Raw genomic sequence first — 19,041 nt, forward strand, 5'->3', positions numbered from 1 at the left:
TTCTGTAAATGTCAATTATATCCACTTGGTCTAGTGTTTCATTTAAGGTTGTTATTTCTTTATTGATTTTCTGTTTGGTTGATCTGTCTAGAGCTGTCAATGGAGGATTAAGGTCTCCAACTATGATTGTGTTTTGATCTGTTTCTCCCTTTAGTTCTGTGAGTAGCTGTTTACTATATTTCAGTGCTCCTTGGTTGGGTGCATATATATTAAGAAGTGTTATGTTTTCCTGATGTAGTGTCTCCTTTATCATTATAAAGTGTCCATCTTTGTCTTTTGTTATCTTGAAGTGTATTTTGTCAGATATAACTATGGTTATACCTATTTTTTTGTGTGTGGGTGTTATTTGAGAGAATCATTTTCCGCCAAGCAGCAGCGTGGTGGTTGTCAGAGGGAATAGTGTAGGTTGGAGGGGGTCCTAATATAAGGTGACAGGAGAAGATTTAAGTTTCGGTGGTGGACATTCGGTGCAATATACAGATCTTGTAACATAGAAACCCACGTCTGAAACCTATCTGTTCATGTTGACCAATGTCACCTCAGTCAATTTAATAAATAAACTAAAAAAAGAAAAGAAAGATCAATTGAGTAGAATAATTGGACCTCAGGCCAAATAGATCATAATGACCCTCTAAGGATCAATCTCAAATATGCAGTCTCTTTGATTGTTGGACATTTTTCTGAGAAAGTAAAAAACAAAAAGTAAGGGATCTTTATTTCTAATCACCAGACTATTTGTGTTTCTATCCAGGGTACCTCCTATTAACGTTGAGGTACCTGGGAACCTGAGTTAATAAGTAGGAAGTCACTTTGTAAATTGGGGGACTATTTTATTAGGAGCTAAGGCTCTGTGAACTATTCCCTACCTCAACAGAGCACACACATTTATTTATTTATTTATTTATTTATTTATTTATTTATTTAATTCTTTAAAGTATTACATATGTCTCCTTTTCCCCCATTGACCCCTCCCCAGCCACTCCCACCCCCCAGGCAAGCCCCCACCACCCCAGTGTCCGTGTCCATTGGTTATGTTAATATGCATGCATACAAGTCCTTTGGTTGATCTCTCCCCTTTGCCCCCACCCTCCCCTGCCTTCCCTCTGAGGTTTGACTGTCTCTTTTCCTGTCTCTGGATCTATTTTGTTCATCAGTTTATGTTGTTCATTATATTCCACAAATGAGTGAGATCATGTGATATTTATCTTTCTCTAACTGACTTATTTCGCTTAGCATAATGTTCTCCAGGTCCATCCATGCTGCTGCAAATGGTAAGAGTTCCATCTTTTTTATAGCAGTATAGTATTCCATTGTGTAGATGTACCACAGTTTTTTAATCCACTCATTTGCTGATGGGCACTTAGGCTGTTTCCAAATCTTACCTACTGTAAATTGTGCTGTTATGAACATAGGGGTGCATATGTCCTTTCTGATTGGTGTTTCTGATTTCTTGGGATATAGCCCTAGAAGTGGGATTACTGGGTCTAATGGGAGTTCCATTTTTAACTTTTTAAGGAAACTCCATACTATTTTCCACAGTGGTTGCACCAGTCTGCATTCCCACCAGCAGTGCACAAGGGTTCCTTTTTCTCTACATCCTCCCCAGCACTTGTGGTTTGTTGATTTGTTGATGGTAGCCATTCTGACAGGTGTGAGATAGTACCTCATTGTCATTTTGATTTGCATCTCTCAGATGATTAGTGACTTTGAACATGTTTTCATATGTCTCTTGGCCTTCTGCATGTCCACTTTCAAGAAGTGTCTATTTAGGTGCTTTGCCCATTTTTTTTTATTGGATTGTTTTTCATCCTTTTGTTAAGTTGTATGAGTTCCTTGTAAGTGTTGGAGATTAAACCCTTATCAGAGATTACATTGGCAAATATGTTCTCCCATGCAGTGGGCTTTCTTGTTGTTTTGTTGATGGTTTCTTTTGCTGTGCAGAAGCTTTTTATTTGTACGTAGTTCCATTTGTTTATTTGATATAGTACTGGAAGTGCTAGCCATAGCGATCAGACAAGAAGAAATAAAAGGCATCCAAATTGGAAAAGAACAAGTAAAACTGTCATTATTTGCAGATGATATCATATTGAACATAGAAAACCCTAAAGACTCCATCAAAAAATTACTGGACTTAATAAATGAATTCAGCAATATAGCAGGATACAAAATCAACACTCATAAATCTATGACCTTTTTATATACCAATAATGAACTCACAGAAAAAGAAACTAAAACAACAATCCCATCTATCATTGCCACCAAAAAAAAATTAAAATACCTAGGAATAAACTTCACTAAGGGGGTAAAAGACCTGTACTCAGAAAACTACAGGACATTGAAAAAAGAGATAGAGGCAGACATAAACAGATGGAAGAACATACCGTGTTCATGGATTGGTAGAATCAAAATTAAAATGTCCATACTACCCACAGCAATTTATAGATTCAATGCAATCCCCATTAAAATACCAATGGCATATTTCTCAGACCTAGAACAAACGCTCCAAATGCAGAGGAAAGTAGACTAGATTTCCCCTTACATTATAGTTCTGCCTCCCTGAGATTACACTGTGCCCTTGATTAGAATTTTGTTTGTTGCCAATGCTCTTCAAGCAAATATTTACAGTCTCCAGATTTACCACCACGGTAACTAATCTCATTCATTATATGTGGATTAGACCATCTTTCCCTCCTATAGGACAACCTTACTTCCCAGAAATTTAGCAGGTACTCTAAATGATGACTCTAGAACACCATCTTGCCCAAGACACTTCCTTGTATCATGCACACCATGAGCTCACCTCTCCCTCTCTTAAATCCAGAACTGACACAGGCAATTTCCTGGGGAATTTACTTCAGCTGACATCTTATTGTAGTTTATATTTTATTTTATTGTTTTTCCAATTGTAAAAGAAAGTTTATTTAGAAAGTCACAGAGGTAGAAAAGGTGAGCCAGCTGGGCTGCACGGGCTCAGGAAATAAGTTACAGAGGCACAAGAAGGGCCTCTGGAGTTTAGGAGAGAGAGAGTCCAAGTTAATGCACCTGGGGACATTTTGCATTCCTATAGTTATTATCTGATTTGAGGAAAACACACCAACAATCACTCCCACTCCTCCAATCAGGCTTATGTACAACCCCCAGCTAGCTGCCCCCTAACCTCCAACAGACCAGGGCCTGTGGAAGCTCTGTCAAGGGAATGGGAGGTTAAGAAAGGCATCCTGGGCAGGAAATGCCTCAGCTAAGTCCTGAGGGAAGAGGAGACCCCTCACCCCCACCAGGAAAGACCTTCTAATCCCCTGAAAATCTCTGGAAGCATATTTGAAAGCCCTTTTTGCAGAGCAGAACACTGAGATCCAGGAATTTCAGACCCCCCTTTGACTCTCTGGTTCCTTCCCACCAGTTTATTCATTCAACAAACATTTGTTTGAGCATACTGTGTGCTCTCAGTTGCAAACTGAGACTGGCAAGCCAGTAATGGGGGTAGGAGCTGGACCCCCAAACAGAGAAAACAAGGCTTCAGTCAGTTCCTTGCCTCCTCCACCAGCTGCCCTTATGTTCCCTCTCAGCCTCTTCCGCCTCCACTGGGAGAGCCTCTCACTTTCACAGATAAGACACAAGCCTTGAGGTCATGCCTCGTGGAATGGCTCTGATGGGGCAGGGCATCAGGGAGGGCTTCCAGGAGGAGGAGGCCAAGGCCTGGAAAGCAAGGAGGCACCAACCAGGCACTGATCCCAGACTGAGCCAAGACACAGAGCCTGGGAGAACTGGAAACCGGGGAGTGGGTAACAGGGGTGGAGTAAGTCAAGTCCAAAGACTGGTGGTATCTGTCCAGCTTCCAGGCACTGCCACCATCTTGACCACCTCAAGGTCTCTCCCTCACCTAGGAAGGAAGACAGGAACCTTCTCTATACAAGTCTTTAATTTTTTCTGTCCTGGTTTTCGTTTCAGTCCTCAAATATACATGCAGGTTGGAGCTTGTTCTACTAGAAAGAAAAGTAATTAACAATCACAAAGGAAGTCTTCTTGTTTGTTTATATGTGTTTATGTCCTTATTTGGCTGTTTTTAAAAACAAGGCACTTCCAAAAACAATTTTTTAAAACAGGAAATATTGTGCTTCTGACTACAATCTCATTTGCATTCTCTTTTTCTCTGTGAATGTATTCTATACTCAAGTGAAATTTCACTGGTTATATGTGGGCAAGCTTCCAAAGAACTGTAATAACATGCAGGAACATCCCTGCTCTAGTGTGTTGACCAGACTTTAGTTTCAAGCAAAGGATTTTTTTTTAAACTCTGAAACAAGAATAATTTGTCTAACATAAGAAATGAGCAGTTGAGTACCCAGTAAGAATATAATTTTATTGGTTTTTATTTATCAATCTTAGGTAGAGATTAGAGATGTTCATCTGATTTGGTGCTCCTTTAAAAGAAAACTACAATAGCATCATTTATCATATTCCTGTTTGCTGAATGTATTGAAGATACCATTGATATGAAACCATCAATTTGATTCCATTTTATTTTGTTACTGTCTTTTTTATAAAATGATTAAATTGGATATTGACTAATAGTATTCTTAGATATTCATTTTAGTAGAGTGAATTGTACAAGTATGGAAATTTGAACATGTTCCTATCATGGGGATTAATAATTGCCCCAATTTAGTGACACACATGACAGAAGGAGCAAACTACCTCCTCTCTCATTGCTTTCCCAAATACCCCTGGAGACTGAGTTCTTTCAAGGGTTCCTACAGGGCTGTAAATCTGTGAGGAGACAGCCTTCCATAGAATGTGCATCTGTGATCTTGATCATCCTAAGGTTGGTAAATATCTTTGAAGTGTGAAACATTATGCCAGCTTCTTATCCTTGTCCATCAACACTATTGTATTCCTTTAGAAAATCATGACCCCAAAAAGGTGAGTGAGCAGACATTTTGTGTTTGAAGATCTAAAAATAGGAGCCACTGGCCCCCAAGGGGAAGGCACTGGTTCTGTGAGTGGTAGATGCTGAGACCACCTTGAATCTGAAAGATAACTGAATCTATAAATGGGAGCAGGGGGCAATTTTGTCTAAATGGCATCGGGTCAGTGTTGGGCGCAGCAGCAGAACACAGGGCTTCACCTCCTGCAACGTATTAGCCACCACTTTGACTCTCTGCTCACCTTATCACAAAAGGAAAAATTGTCATGTGAGTACAGCACTGCAGTTTCCAAAGACCCTAAACCTTGAGCTGGGCATAGAGGGAGATGTTGCAACACATTTCAAGATGATCCAGTGTATGAGGGAGTGATGGGCGGGGTAGTGGGATATCATAGAATCTCTTAGATCAAGGATGATCATAATCAATCAAAATAGGCATCTAATGGGGGTATAGCTCAGGAGTAGAGCATTTGACTACAAAACATGTTTCTAAGTTATGAGGTACACAGACATACAAGTAATTCCTTATTATAGGACCCTGACCTCCTGACAGGCATATAGCATAGTTATGTTATCTTTAATTAATCAGGAAAACTTATAAATATAGCAGTGTTTGTATATTCATTTTCTATTTCTGCATAAGAAATCACCACTAATTTAGCCACTTCAAACAACACGTATTTATTACTTCATAGTTTCTCTTGATCAGGAGTCCATGCAAGGCTTAGTTCTGCCTTCTGTTCAGAGCCTCACAAAGATGAAACCTTTGTGTTGTCTGAGTTTATGATTTCACCTGAGGCTTGGGATCCTCTTCCAAGCTCCTTGGCTGTTGGCAGAATTCAGTTCCTTATGGTTGTAGGACCGAGGCCCTAAATTTCTAGAGGTCACCTTCTATTTCCTGCCACATGCCCTTCCCTCAACATGGCAGTTTACTCCTTCAAATCCAAAAGGAGAGTGGTCTCTACTCTTAAGGAAAGCCTGAATCTATATATATAAAAGGCTAATATGCAAAGTGTCCCCTCGGGAGTTAGACCAGGAGACTGGGAGTTCGATTGCTCGCTATGACATATGCTGACCACCAGGGGGTGGTACAGAATGAAGGAGGGCCCTGCCGGCAGCTGGCAGCTGGAAGGAAGGCCCTGACTGGCAGCTGGAAGGCCCCGATTGGCCCTGATTGCCGGCCAGGCCCAGGGACCCTACCCATGTATGAATTTTGTGGACCGGGCCTCTAGCTCTCTTATAAAGAGCTTACCTGATTAGGCCAGATCCACCCAAGATAATCCTGGCTTCCCCCTTTTAAAACATTTTTTAGTGTACAGTTCAGAGGCACTCACTCATAGTTGTACAATTATTAGTCTCCAGAAGTTTTTAAATATCTTATGCTGAAACTCTATACCTATTAAACTATAATTCCTCCTTTCCTACACCTCCCAGCCTCTGGTAACCACTGCTTTTTGTCTCTATGAATTGGACTATTCTAGGTGCTTTACATAAATGGAATCATATAGTATTTGTTCTTTGTGTCTGGCTTATTTTACTCAGTTTAATGTCCCCAAGGTTTATCCATGTTGTAGCATGTATTAGAATTTCATTCCTTTTTTAAGAGACTAATATTCCATTTTATGTATATATCACATTTTGTCTATCTATTCATCCAACAATGGACATTTAGGTTGTTTCTACCTTTTAGGCTCTTGTGAATAATACTGCCATGAACACTGGTGTACTGATATCGGTTTGAGTCTCTGCTTTTAATTCTTTTGTGTGTATACCCAGAAGTAGAATGGCTGAATGGGATGGAAAATTAATGTGTACTTTTTTGAGGAACTTCCATAGTGGCCATACTATTTTACTACCAACAGTGCAAGTTGATACCAATACTTGCTGTTTTTATTTTATTTTATATATAACTAGAGGCCCGATGCACAAAATTCATGCAAGAGTAGGCATTCCTTCCCCAGGCTGCTGGCACTTGCTTGCCTCTGGCGCCCAGGACCCGGGCTTCCCTCTGGCCACCAGCAGGCCACCTGGGACCCCCGGGCTTCCCTTGCAGCCCCAGCTTCATCTGGAAGGTCATCTGGAAGGACATCCAGTCTAATTAGCATATTACGCGTTTATTATTATAGATAGTCATCATAATGAGTGTGAGGTGGTATTTCATTGTAGCTTTGATTTGCATTTCCCTAATGATTAGTGATGTTGTTAAGCATCTTTTTATATGTTTTTGGACATTTTATATTATCTTTTTAAAAAATGTCTATTCAAGTTCTTAGCTAATTTTTAAAAATGTTCTATTATATGAAACAATTTTTAAAAAATATTTTTATTGCTTTCAGAGAGGAAGGGAGAGGGAGAGAGAGATAGAAACATCAATGGTGTGAGAGAATCGCTGATTGGCTGCCTCCTGCACACCCCCATTGGGAACCAAGCCTGAAACCCAGGCATGTGCCCTGACTGGGAATTGAAGCCTGACCTCCTGTTCAGAGGTCAACCCTCAACTACCGAGCAACACCAGCCAGGCTTCTTTGCACATTTTTTAAATTGGATTGTTTGGTCGTCATGCTTTTATGAATTCAAATTCAACTGATTAGAGACCTTAATCACATCTGTTCAATCCTTTTACTTTTGCCACATAATGTAACCTAATCATGGGAATGAATTCTCATCATATTCATACATCCCACACACATGAAAGGGGAAGAGATTATACCGGAGGTTATTCTAGGAGACTGGAACCTGGAAGGCCATCTTAGAATTATGCCTCACATAATTTGACATGGACACAGCTAAAGAAAAATAATAAGTTCTCTTTGAATTTTGTGAAACTTCATTCCAATCCAATTTCCTCAATTATAAACACTGACTAGTAGGAGAATATTAAACAAATTAGTATTTTTCAAGTTCAGTAAAGTGAATCAACCTTCCATAGGACATAACTGAAAAATTCTTATCTTTGTATAATATGTGAGGACAGAATTAGACTTTACGAAGAAGATCAGAATTTTCTAAGAAAACAGAACTTCCTTTCCTTCTCTATCTTAAAAAAGATAAAGTTTAATCTATTTCCACAGGTCAGGGTTCCTTTGTCTCTGCCTTTTATTTTCTTTTTTAAAATTTATCTTTATTGTTGGTAGTATTTCAGAAGTCTCCCCCAATTGGCCTCCCCTGCAACTCCCCTGCCACTTTCACTGCACTATTATCTGTGTCCATGGGTTATGCATATATGCATATAAGTTCTTTGGTTAATCTCTTCCTGCCTCCCCCCATCTCCCCTTGGTCTCTGCCATTTCCATAACTATGTGGAACAAAGCTTTTCCAGCATATACTACAAAACAAGCCTACTAAGTGGCTCCCACATTGGTGCCTTGACAAAGGATAAAACACAAATACTATTCTTCTTTCAACCCTGAAGTAAGAATCATCAAATCAACCCACCTGCAGAGCTAGATCATTCTGAGCAAAGGGAAGCCTGCAGATAAACGGAGCGAGGCAACAGGAATTCCTTAAGGCTGTGGTAATAACCGAGAAGCCCCCCAACTATGTGCATTGTTCTAAGAGAGAAAAAAAAAAGTGTTTCATATTCTGCCTTTGGGAAAAGCATAAAAATAACATCCTGCCAGTTGCCCTTGACCATGGGGCAGCCTGGATTGCCTGGTGGAATTCCCTTGGGCAGTAGCTGGACTTGTGTGTGAGCCCCTGCCAGCACTCGCTTCACTCATAACTCATTGCATTGCCACAGTGGACGCTTCACCAAGGCCATGTATCTTTACCCAAAGAAGAAAGTACTAAATCAGGGTCCTCCCCTGGACTGCACCAGTGGGAGCTCTGCAAAGACCATCTCAATGGCTCATGAGGCTTTCCAGATTTGACTGCCAAGGCTTATCCTGGATCGCTTCGATGAGAAGCCGAGCCATCCCAAGGGTAAAGGCCGACCGTGACAGCTCTCTGACTTATTCCCTGGAGGTTCTGAGCAATGCTTCAACCATTTACAAAACCAGGGGTGTCCTCCTCCTTGGACAGGCCATGGCATGACCTGAGTATGTGATACTTGAAGGAGAACACCCCCTATATTAAAAGCCAAAGTCAAAACCAAAAATCAAACCTGATCCAGAGGTTGTCAAGATGGTTCAATGTAGCATTAAACCAGGATCACAATGGGACAGTGGGGGAGCGGAGTCCTTGTCACTCTCCTCTGAGCTCTTCAGCTGTAAGCTTTTACAGAACCAAGTGCAAATTTTAAGTCACCAATTTAGTTATGCACAGGTTGAGTTCTCTGAGCTATTTGATGTTCCTTTCATGCCCCTGAGAATGTCTAATGTAAAACAATAATGTACAGTAAATGACTTCCTCCTCTGAGAAATTTCCCTGAGATTCCCGGGTGTCAGACACTTCCTTCTTTTTGTTCTCATTGCATCTGGTTCATATTTTCCTTATTGCGAGTATAGTCCATATTGCACGAGAGTAACACACTGGTGTGGCTATTGACTAGGATTTACCCCACATTCTCTGAAAAGCAGAACCCTTGTGCTGTTCTTCTCTGTTGATCTTCAAATAGAACAATGCCTGGCACTTAATAAGTATTGGTTAAGGGGATGTTATTACCTCAACAGAAATACTTTATGCACATAATCTCCTTTTATCACTCCTGCTTACATAAATCTGATTATTTCCAGAAAAGAGGGGGAACCTCCTAAAGTAGTTTTCACCTAATTCCTGAAGAGTATTATTAGTCACAAAGAATCTTTTTTTCCCCACTAAAATAAAAATGATGGACTCTATGATAGCACAGCCTAACATGAAACAGTGAAACCTGAATAAAGGCAAGGTTGGCATTTTTCTTCTCTGGAAATAAATCCAGATTTATGATTAATACAAACTAGGATGAGACCAAGACTATCAGCACTGCTTATCCTGACATGTCCTGAAAGCCTGGGCAAGTTTTTGGCTCACTCTGAGGTTTAATTTTCTCTCCTGGATAAGCCAGGGATCAGCTAAGAAATCCTGTCCTAAATACCGCTTTCTTATTAGCCCTCTGGGGCAGCTCTGAACTGGAGTGCCCTAATCTAGGCAAATATATTTCACAGACTAATGGCAATAGAATTCCTGGAATGTTGGATTGAGAAAGCTTTGTGTCTGCATAGTGGGAACTCCATGATGGATGAGTGGTGGCCACCATGGGTATAGATGGGGAACCAGAGGCACTAAGACCGGGTATCCACCCTTGCTCTAATCCCTTCCCAATCCAGAACAAGGTTACCACACATGGGCCTTCATCATCTCAACCTCGAGAAAGGCAGAGATGATGAGTTCACACTGAATGCCCCAAATTCGTATTTCCTTGTCAAAAACAACCCTAAAATTCATAGAGAAATGCCCGGGAGCTAAAAACAATCACATGTCCCAGTGCAGATCCTTCTCAATGTGCCCTTGGCAGCTTTGGTTGAGCTGAATCCCCACAGGAGCCTTCACTGTGGACGTGGAGCCAGTTCCTAATAGCCAATTGCTGCCTATTTGATTGATTTGTTGATTGCACAGCCGCTGACCTGCACATGGCAACGAGGGAGTTGCTCCTTGGCAGTCAAGGGGATTAATAAGAGGAAAACCTGCCAGGACAAGGCATCTGGCAGAACTTGTTGAAACCTTTTCTATTTCTAGAACTTGGAATGCACATGGACCTCAAAGGCACCAGGGAGTCACTCTGGCTTGTCCTTAGTGTACTTAAGAGGAATTGTTTGCAATCTTTGACTCCACATGACCTGTCCAGGTACGACGTTAGAGCATATTCCAAATGCTTTATTTCCACACGTGGTGAGTTCATCTCCCCCTCCATGCCCTCACCAACCCTGACAGCCATGACTCATTTATATGGGCATGGGAAAAGAAAAAGTTGAAATCCTCAAAATAAAAGCAAAATACTGACAAGGTCATTTGTAATTTTGAAACGAATGATATAAGTATCAGGTCACATGAGTAGAAGGAACACTAACATAGTTTTTTAGCTGCTGCACATGGGGAACCAGAGGCACAAAGACCGGGTATCCACCCTTGCCTGGGAACAAGGCCCATATGTAGTAACCTTGTTCTGGATTGGAGCCATAACTTTAAAATATCCTCATGTAGACTTAACTGTCCTTTGGTTTCTTTCATCAAACCATAATCCATATATGTGATTAGTTCTCCATATGTGATTCATTCTTCACCAGGTACTTTCTGCCTGACACCAAATCCTATCACTAGAATGGCACTTTCTTAGCATCTCTAACGAGCTGCTAACAAGACACACATAAGAGATAACAGGGAACAAGGATGTGAGGTCTTTGTCTAACTGCTCAGGAAAATAGAGGACACATATCTTATTAACTTGGGATGCAACAAAAGAAGGAATGAGGAAAGCAAGTCGAATGTACAGAGCAGAAATTTTAAAAATCTTGTGACAATTTAATGTAAGTTTTTGTAAGGCCCAGCAGTAAACACATGGCAGGCACTTGATACAAAATCATTGAACTGAACTAACATTTGTTTTGATTTCTTAATTTCTGTATGAACTCCTTAGTCTGGATTAGATTTCAGGGGACCTCTTTTCCTTTTATCCTCTCTCTCCCCAAAGTAGTCCACAGGCATCATCAACACAAGAAGCCATGCAAATTCCAAGGACAAATCCTAGCAGACACGCAGGAATCCTGTGTATAGGAATGAGTCGGTAGAAACCAATGACTCTGTTTCACATGTGTCCCCCCATTGAAGGAACTGACACACTGTTTCTAGGAGAAGCTTCTCTTTCTGAGAGATCTGTTTGGTTCATGTAAGAACCACTCTCAACAAAAGGGCTCACGTTCTTAGGAGTCACTCTCCCTAAGTTCTTGAAGTAGCAAAATGTAATGGGCAAACACATATAGGTGATAGAATATCTGATATTTTCTTTTTTCTTAAATCTTATTTTCTGAAGATGAATTCCCCTTTTAATTATGTTTTTAACATATACAGACCTGACTATGTTAATGTTTTATCTGTAAAATATATCATGAAGGGTATAACAATTTGCCTCCAATGTTACTGGAATAGAAGTGATTTTAATTACTTAAACGTCTTAATTTTGTTTACGTCCCAGGGGATTAGGAGAGAACAAACCTTTTCATAGTGAATGAGTATGGTCAGAGAAATAAAGGAAGTTAGCAGATAGTCTTCAATAGTATCCCATAGTAGGAAGGTATGGAATATTCAGTAAGAAAGTCAGCTCTACCTGTACAGTGGCCCTCATGTCTGCCCTCTTCTTCCCACTGCCCTCAAATAAGTCCTCATCACTTCTTGGTGGACTATCAAGATAGTCACCTATCTGTCCTCCCTGCCTCCTTTCTCTGCGCTCTTCAATCCATCCTGCATCACTTAGCCAAAAAATATGTAACAAGCATCTACCATAGGCTATGCATATTTTGTACAACTCTTTCAAACACTATTACAGGGATCTTTAGAGATAAAAGGCTTTTAAAAATACCTATGGCTGAAGCCGGTTTGGCTCAGTGGATAGAGCGTCAGCCTGCGGACTGAGGGGTCCCGGGTTCGATTCCGGTCAAGGGCATGTACCTTGGTTGCGGACACGTCCCCGGTGGGGGATGTGCAGGGGGCAGCTGATTGGTGTTTCTCTCTCATCGATGTTTCTAACTCTCTGTCCCTCTCCCTTCCTCTCTGTAAAAAATCAATAAAATATATTAAAAAAAAATACCTATGGACCTGACTTTTAAAGTGAATGACCTGAAGGGGCAGTCTGTCTGCCAAATTCATCCTCATAGGATCTATGAGTAGGAGGGTGAGGGTATGTGTGTACAAGTCCCCTCTAGATGAAAACCTGACATTAGTTTGCTTTCTTCTTCTCTGAAGAAGACAATCTTTTTTCAATCATTTAGAAGACTATTCCAACACGAGCCTGTGGTACACTGACACAGAGCAAAACTTTGGCTGATGTTCTCAGATGTGAGGAGACTGAACAGCACTGTGATATATCACCACCATACTCTTCCAGCCCTTCAGCCTAAGTGTAATTTCAATGAAATGACAAAATCTTTGGTTTTTTCGAACTTTATTTCATTAATATTCTTATGCCCTGCTTGTTCCAAAGGCATCTTTGAGAATCCTATATAATAAAGAGCTAATATGCTAATTAGACCGCTTGGCAGAATGACCTTCCAGAATGACCAGTGTGGGCAGGGGGCGGGGCTGCCGGGGCCGTGAGGGCCAAGGCCCTTGCACGAATTTCGTGCATCCGGCCTCTAGTATTATATATATATACACACACACACACACACACACACACACACACACACACACACACACATATATATATATGTATATATATGCACGCACACATATGTATATGTACTAATATATAGAAAATTTCTTAAGTTATTCTAGGATGATTTTTATTTTTTTCATGTAAATCTGCAAGTTTTTTTTTAATGCCCTGTGAATAATAACTGGCAGTTTTAAGACATTATTCTTTTGGATTTTAAGAGGCCTCATCAATTAAGATGCCTGTAACCCTTGGGAGAAAGACTTCATTTATGGTCCAAGGTTGCACATTGTCTTGCTTCTTTCTGTTGAGAAATGAGTGCTATCTGCTCGAGACTTGTCCAAGTGCACCGTGAAAAGGACTTAGGATCCAGAGAAGACCTGGATTCAAACCCAGTTTCTATCTCTTGCTGTGTTCTCCTGGGAGAGGCACTGCAGATTTCGGTGGCTCGGTTTCCTCCTCTGTGAAATATGATGGGCGGTGTTGAGGCATGTGAGTACTCTGCAAACCTTGAAGCACTGGTTTGTGAAAGAGTGCCTTGGGGCAGTGGGGTCTATTCCTGAGAGTAAAGAAGTTGAGGCAGCTCCCCACACTTCCACAGCAGAGGTGGGGTCTCTTCTTGGACTTTAAAAGTATTTATTATGACAAGTATCTAACACTATAAGTATTTTAAAAAATCACTAAAAAGCATTAATATCACCCATTGACCAATTACTTACTGAAGCTAATCAGTGAGTCTAAAGAGCATTTGGCATAAATGTGCAAACATTTTTAGCCACTATTAGTAATGGATAGTCCACTTTTATGTGAGCTATTTTTTTTTTTCAACTAATGGTTTAAACTTTAGCCTTCTGCCTCCCGTACTTTTTGGTTGAGTACAGATAAGAAAAATTGGGCAACCACACACTAGCCACAGGTATGCATGATTACATATACTCAAGTTATATAAAAAATAACCAGTAGTATTCAACAAAACTGACTCCTTTTAATTTCTTTTTTTAAAAATCATCACCCAAGGATATTTTTTTCATTGATTCTAGAGAGAGGATGGGAGAGAGAAACGTTGATGTGAGAGAGAAACATTGATTGGTTGCCTCATACACCAGGGCTTGAACCTGCAACCTGGGTATGTTCCCTGACCAGGAATTGAACCCATGACCCTTCTTTGCATAGGAGGATGCTTTAACTACTGAGATACACCAGCCAGGGCTCCTTTTAATTTCTTAAAAATACAATAGTTTGGTCTTTAAGCCAAATGGGTGTTAAATAGATGAAAGATAACTAATAACCATCACACGTGAATTGTGATTGAGTCTACTGGCTAGATAGAAACCCTGATAGGAAATAATAATTTTTTTTTCTGGTTTTGGAATAGAATTCATATATTGGTCCAACTGTAGACTCTCCCAAAGGCCTTCAGATTTATTATTTAAAAATTAAATTCTGGTAATAGTGAGAAATTTTTAGGACAACTTATACTATTATAATCATGTTACTTCTCAGATTTACAAGTCATAAAATTCATTGTTATATGCATGTTTCAATACATATAACAGGTCAAATAATCTTTTAAAATACCACATCAGCTGAAGTTATTTTCTTTAAAAATCTACTGGCACATTTCTATGCTCACTTGTTTATTTCTGTCTCCATTTTTCCAGGGGGTGATGTGTTATCTGGGGACATTTTGGTCACCATCAGCTTTCTTTCTTTATTATCATCCTGCTTGCCCCCTTAGATTTCACAAGCAGCTGACTCAGACCACTACTCAGCTTCCTTGAAATCTAGACTTCGCTGACAAGCCCAGTGTGACTATTTTTATAACCGGTATCAATGGGTTGTTTGAATTGATCAGCTCTTATAGTCACAGAAGTGGACCTGGTCACCCACAGGCACAAGATGGGGAGAGGGGAGGAGGGGGTGCCAGGATGAGCTATGGAGAGGCCACTGAATTGTGCCTTCCAAAAGCTTAAACATCACTGATTGCTCAGTCACTCTCTTGAGGAAAAAATTCAGAAAATAATTTCTGAAGACTTATTTCTACCATTTGTTTTGTAGAAGAAAATGGATTTACCATAGTTTGAAGTCTTTGTGCATCCCTTTCAACTCTTATTTTTCTATTTATTCATAGCAATCGCTGTGCTGACAGCTAGTGGAGAGCTTAAATGCAGGAGAGTTGAGGGTGATAGAAACATAAATGAATTCAAGTTCTGTTGCCTAGGACACACACCATCTCTAGAGGAAAGAAACACACACTCACACAGAAAAAGAAGTGCAGTGATAGGCAGGTTACCATTGCACTTAGACCTGGAAGTACATTCCAGTTGCCCCATTTCTTCTATGAGCCCTTTTCTGTAAAATGCTTGACGCTTTTCTGTATTTCCCACAATGCTGAGCACGTGGCAGATGACCTGAGTGCAGCTGGAGTTCCATCGGTTTAGTAACCATCACTTCTCTTTTCTGACTATTAAATAAATTTACACAGACTTAGTTGGTTTGTGAGATACTAAACCTTGAAATGTCACAAAGTAACTTTACTGGATTCAGTTGATTTTATATTTTTAAAATCTTTCCCACTTATCAACCCCAAATTAATCATTCCAGTAGTCAGGGACAATCTGTTATATAACAGTGTTCTCAGGAGCTAAAAGGACAACAGTTAATGATTGATAGATCAGGAGAGGTTCTGAAATTTTGAAATCAGAGAGTGTGATCCACAAGGGAACTATGCTCCAGGTGACATACACACCTAGGCATCCTTATTTAAAGACATTTTTAACCTTAAATAAACATATTGCTCTAAGTCTTATTATTAAGGCAACATTAACACAAATTACCAAGGGGTATAAAACTTGTTACTTCACATTTGAAAATTTGACACTAATTTGAGCATTTAATACAGTCATCACTACTTAGCAATAGGGATGGATTCTGTGAAATGCATTGTTACACAGTTTTGTCATTGTGCAAACATCAGGGAGTGTTCTCACCTAAACCTAGGTGGTATAGCCTACTACACACCTAGGCTATCTGGTATAGCCTATTGCTCCTATGCTACAAACTGTACTGCATTTTACTGTATTGAATATTGTTGGCATTTATAACACAACTAGAGGCTCGGTGCACGAAACTCATGCACTGGGGAGGGGGGGTCCCGCAACTGGGCCTGTGCTCTCTCACAGTCCAGGAGCCCTTGGGGGCCTAAGCCAGCATTCAGACATCCTTAGCTCTGCTGTGGAGGTGGGAGAGGCTCCCACCACTGTTGCTGCGCTCGCCAGCCATGAGCCCAGCTTCTGGCTGAGGGACCTGCGTTGAGTGTCTGCCCCCTGGTGGTCAGTGTGCGTCATAGTGACCATTCATTCCGCTGTTCAGTCTATTTGCATACTAGCCATTTATTATATAGGATGGTAAGTATCTAGGTATCTAAATGTAGAAAAGGTACATTAACAATACAATATAAAAGCTAAAAAAAAAAAATGGTACAACTGTAGAGGGCATGTACCATGAATGGAGCTTGCAGGACTAGAAGTTGCTCTGGGGGAGTCACTGAGTGAGTGGTGAGTGAATGTGAAGTTCTGGGACATTACCATACACTACAGTAGACTCTATAAACACTGTCCCCTTAGGCTACACTACATTTATAAAATAACAAGAAGTTAAATCAACCACAAGAGAAATGATGAAATCCAGAGATGCTGTATGAGGCTGCTGCTGTTGTAACACAGCATACTGTTTCATAGCAAACTTTTCTTATAAGCAGAAAGAGCACACTCTAAAAGAATAATAAAAGGTGAAGTACAGTGAATACATAAACCAGTGACATGGTCGTTTATTTTCAGTATCAAGTATTATATACTGTAAATAATTGTATTGCTATGCTTAGTAATAGGATTGTTTACACTAGTCTCGCCATAAACATGTAATGTGTTTTGCTATGATGTCTTGAAAGCTACTATGTTAGAAGGCAACAGGAATTTTTCAGTTCCATTACCATCTTATGGGACTACCTCATACATGTGGTTTATTGTTGACTGAAAAGTTGTTATGTGGTACATGGCTGTATTTTGAAACATTTTCTGATTACATACAAAAATTAATTTCAGAAATAAAGACAATTCACAAAGGCCCCTATCAAAATATTTTTTCTTGAGAAAAAAGGTATAGTTGAATTTCTTAGCTCTAAAGATAAATTTGGTGTGATCACTAATGGCATTGGATTAGCCAAGAAAGCCTGAGGGTTGAATGAGAAATCTTGAGGTTGATGAGTTCTTAGAAATAAGCATTTTATGAAGTTCTTAGAAATAAGCATTTTATGAAGTTCTTAGAAATAAGCATTTTATGAAGAAGGAGAATCTACTTATTACCAATTCATGCAAAATTTCCAGGAAAAAGTGATAAATAATTTATTCCTATACAGCACAGGAGCGACGGGTTGTCTATTAGGTTGACTGGTTACTTTTTTCTCTCTCTCTGATTTAGGTATAGTTATGCCTCCTTCTCTGTTGTAGGTTGGGGTCCTCATCCATTCACAGGGTTGGGTACCTCAAGACCTTACTGGAAAAGGAATGGCTGCTAAATGAAGTGTTTAAAGAACTCCCTGAGGAAAAGAACATGGTCACAATGCATCTTTCCTAAGGCTGGTTGAGAGGCAGTGAAGCAGGGGCAGGTAGGAGACAGGTGGGGCACTGCCTGGAGAGGGCTGGCTAGCTGCCAAGACAGGTGCTCACACAGAGACTCAGTGAGTGAAACCACCACTTCCCAGTAAACGACTTCAGACTTGTGGGCTCTGAACTCATCAGTAACCCAGAGTTCTTTGAACTTAGAAAGGTACCTTATGCTAACAAATTGATTGTGAGGTAGAAACACAGAATGCCAATCGATTAAATTTTAAAGAGAAATTTAACTGTCAAGGAGACCTCACATTCAAGTCAGTGTATCAGTGCAAAATACATGAGAAGTTTATGGGGGAAAAGGAAACAGAACAAAGGGAGTTAGTTATGTGAACAGAATGTGCAACAAGCAGAGACTCTGCCACCTGCCACGTATGTCTCTATAAAATGAATAGATTGGTCAGGTAGACTGGATAAATCTATTTGTTGCCATTGTCTGGACATGTGCAATTCCGATTTGCCCCTGATTTCAGGAGGTGAAGATCTGAAGAAACATACCTGAGCATGTTTATGCTGGGTTGATGAAGAGTGGACAGTCCTGGAGGGATGTGGTAAGTTAAGGAGTATGAATTAAGTGTAGTAACCTGGGGGAAGTCAGCAAGGCCTATTTGTTAGAATTCTTTTCTGGGTCCCTTTGTCTTCAAGATAAGCGCCTTTCTTCTGGGCTATGAGGAGGGCACTTCTCACATGAGAGTTTGATGATTTGCTTCAGAGTAACCTTCCTGCTTCTGCTATTTTCTCACACTCCTTCAGTTTAAAATAATCAGTATGGGTTCCACAGGTGTGGCTCAGTGATTGAGCAGCAACCTATGAACCAGGAAATCATGGTTTAATTCCCAGTCAGGGCACAAGCCCTGGTTGTGGGCTCAGTCCCTAGGAGGGGGTGTGCAGGAGGCAGCCCATCAATGATTCTCTCATATCATTGATGTTTCTATATCCCTCCCTTTCCCTTCCTCTCTCTGAAGTTAATAAAAACATATTTATAAAAATAAAATATAATAGTCAATATGCTAAGGTGCCATATTTTGGGATAGCGTGTCACTGAATCCCATCAAAGGGGTTTGACTGCGGCTTTGAGACACCTTCAAGTTCACAATTCTAATAGGCATTCCAGATAGAAGGGATGATGGAGGAGCGCAGGAGCTTAAAGGACTGGTGTAGTT

The sequence above is a fragment of the Eptesicus fuscus genome, chromosome 7 (genome assembly GCF_027574615.1).
Source record: "Eptesicus fuscus isolate TK198812 chromosome 7, DD_ASM_mEF_20220401, whole genome shotgun sequence".
Taxonomy (NCBI): Eukaryota; Metazoa; Chordata; class Mammalia; order Chiroptera; family Vespertilionidae; genus Eptesicus; species Eptesicus fuscus.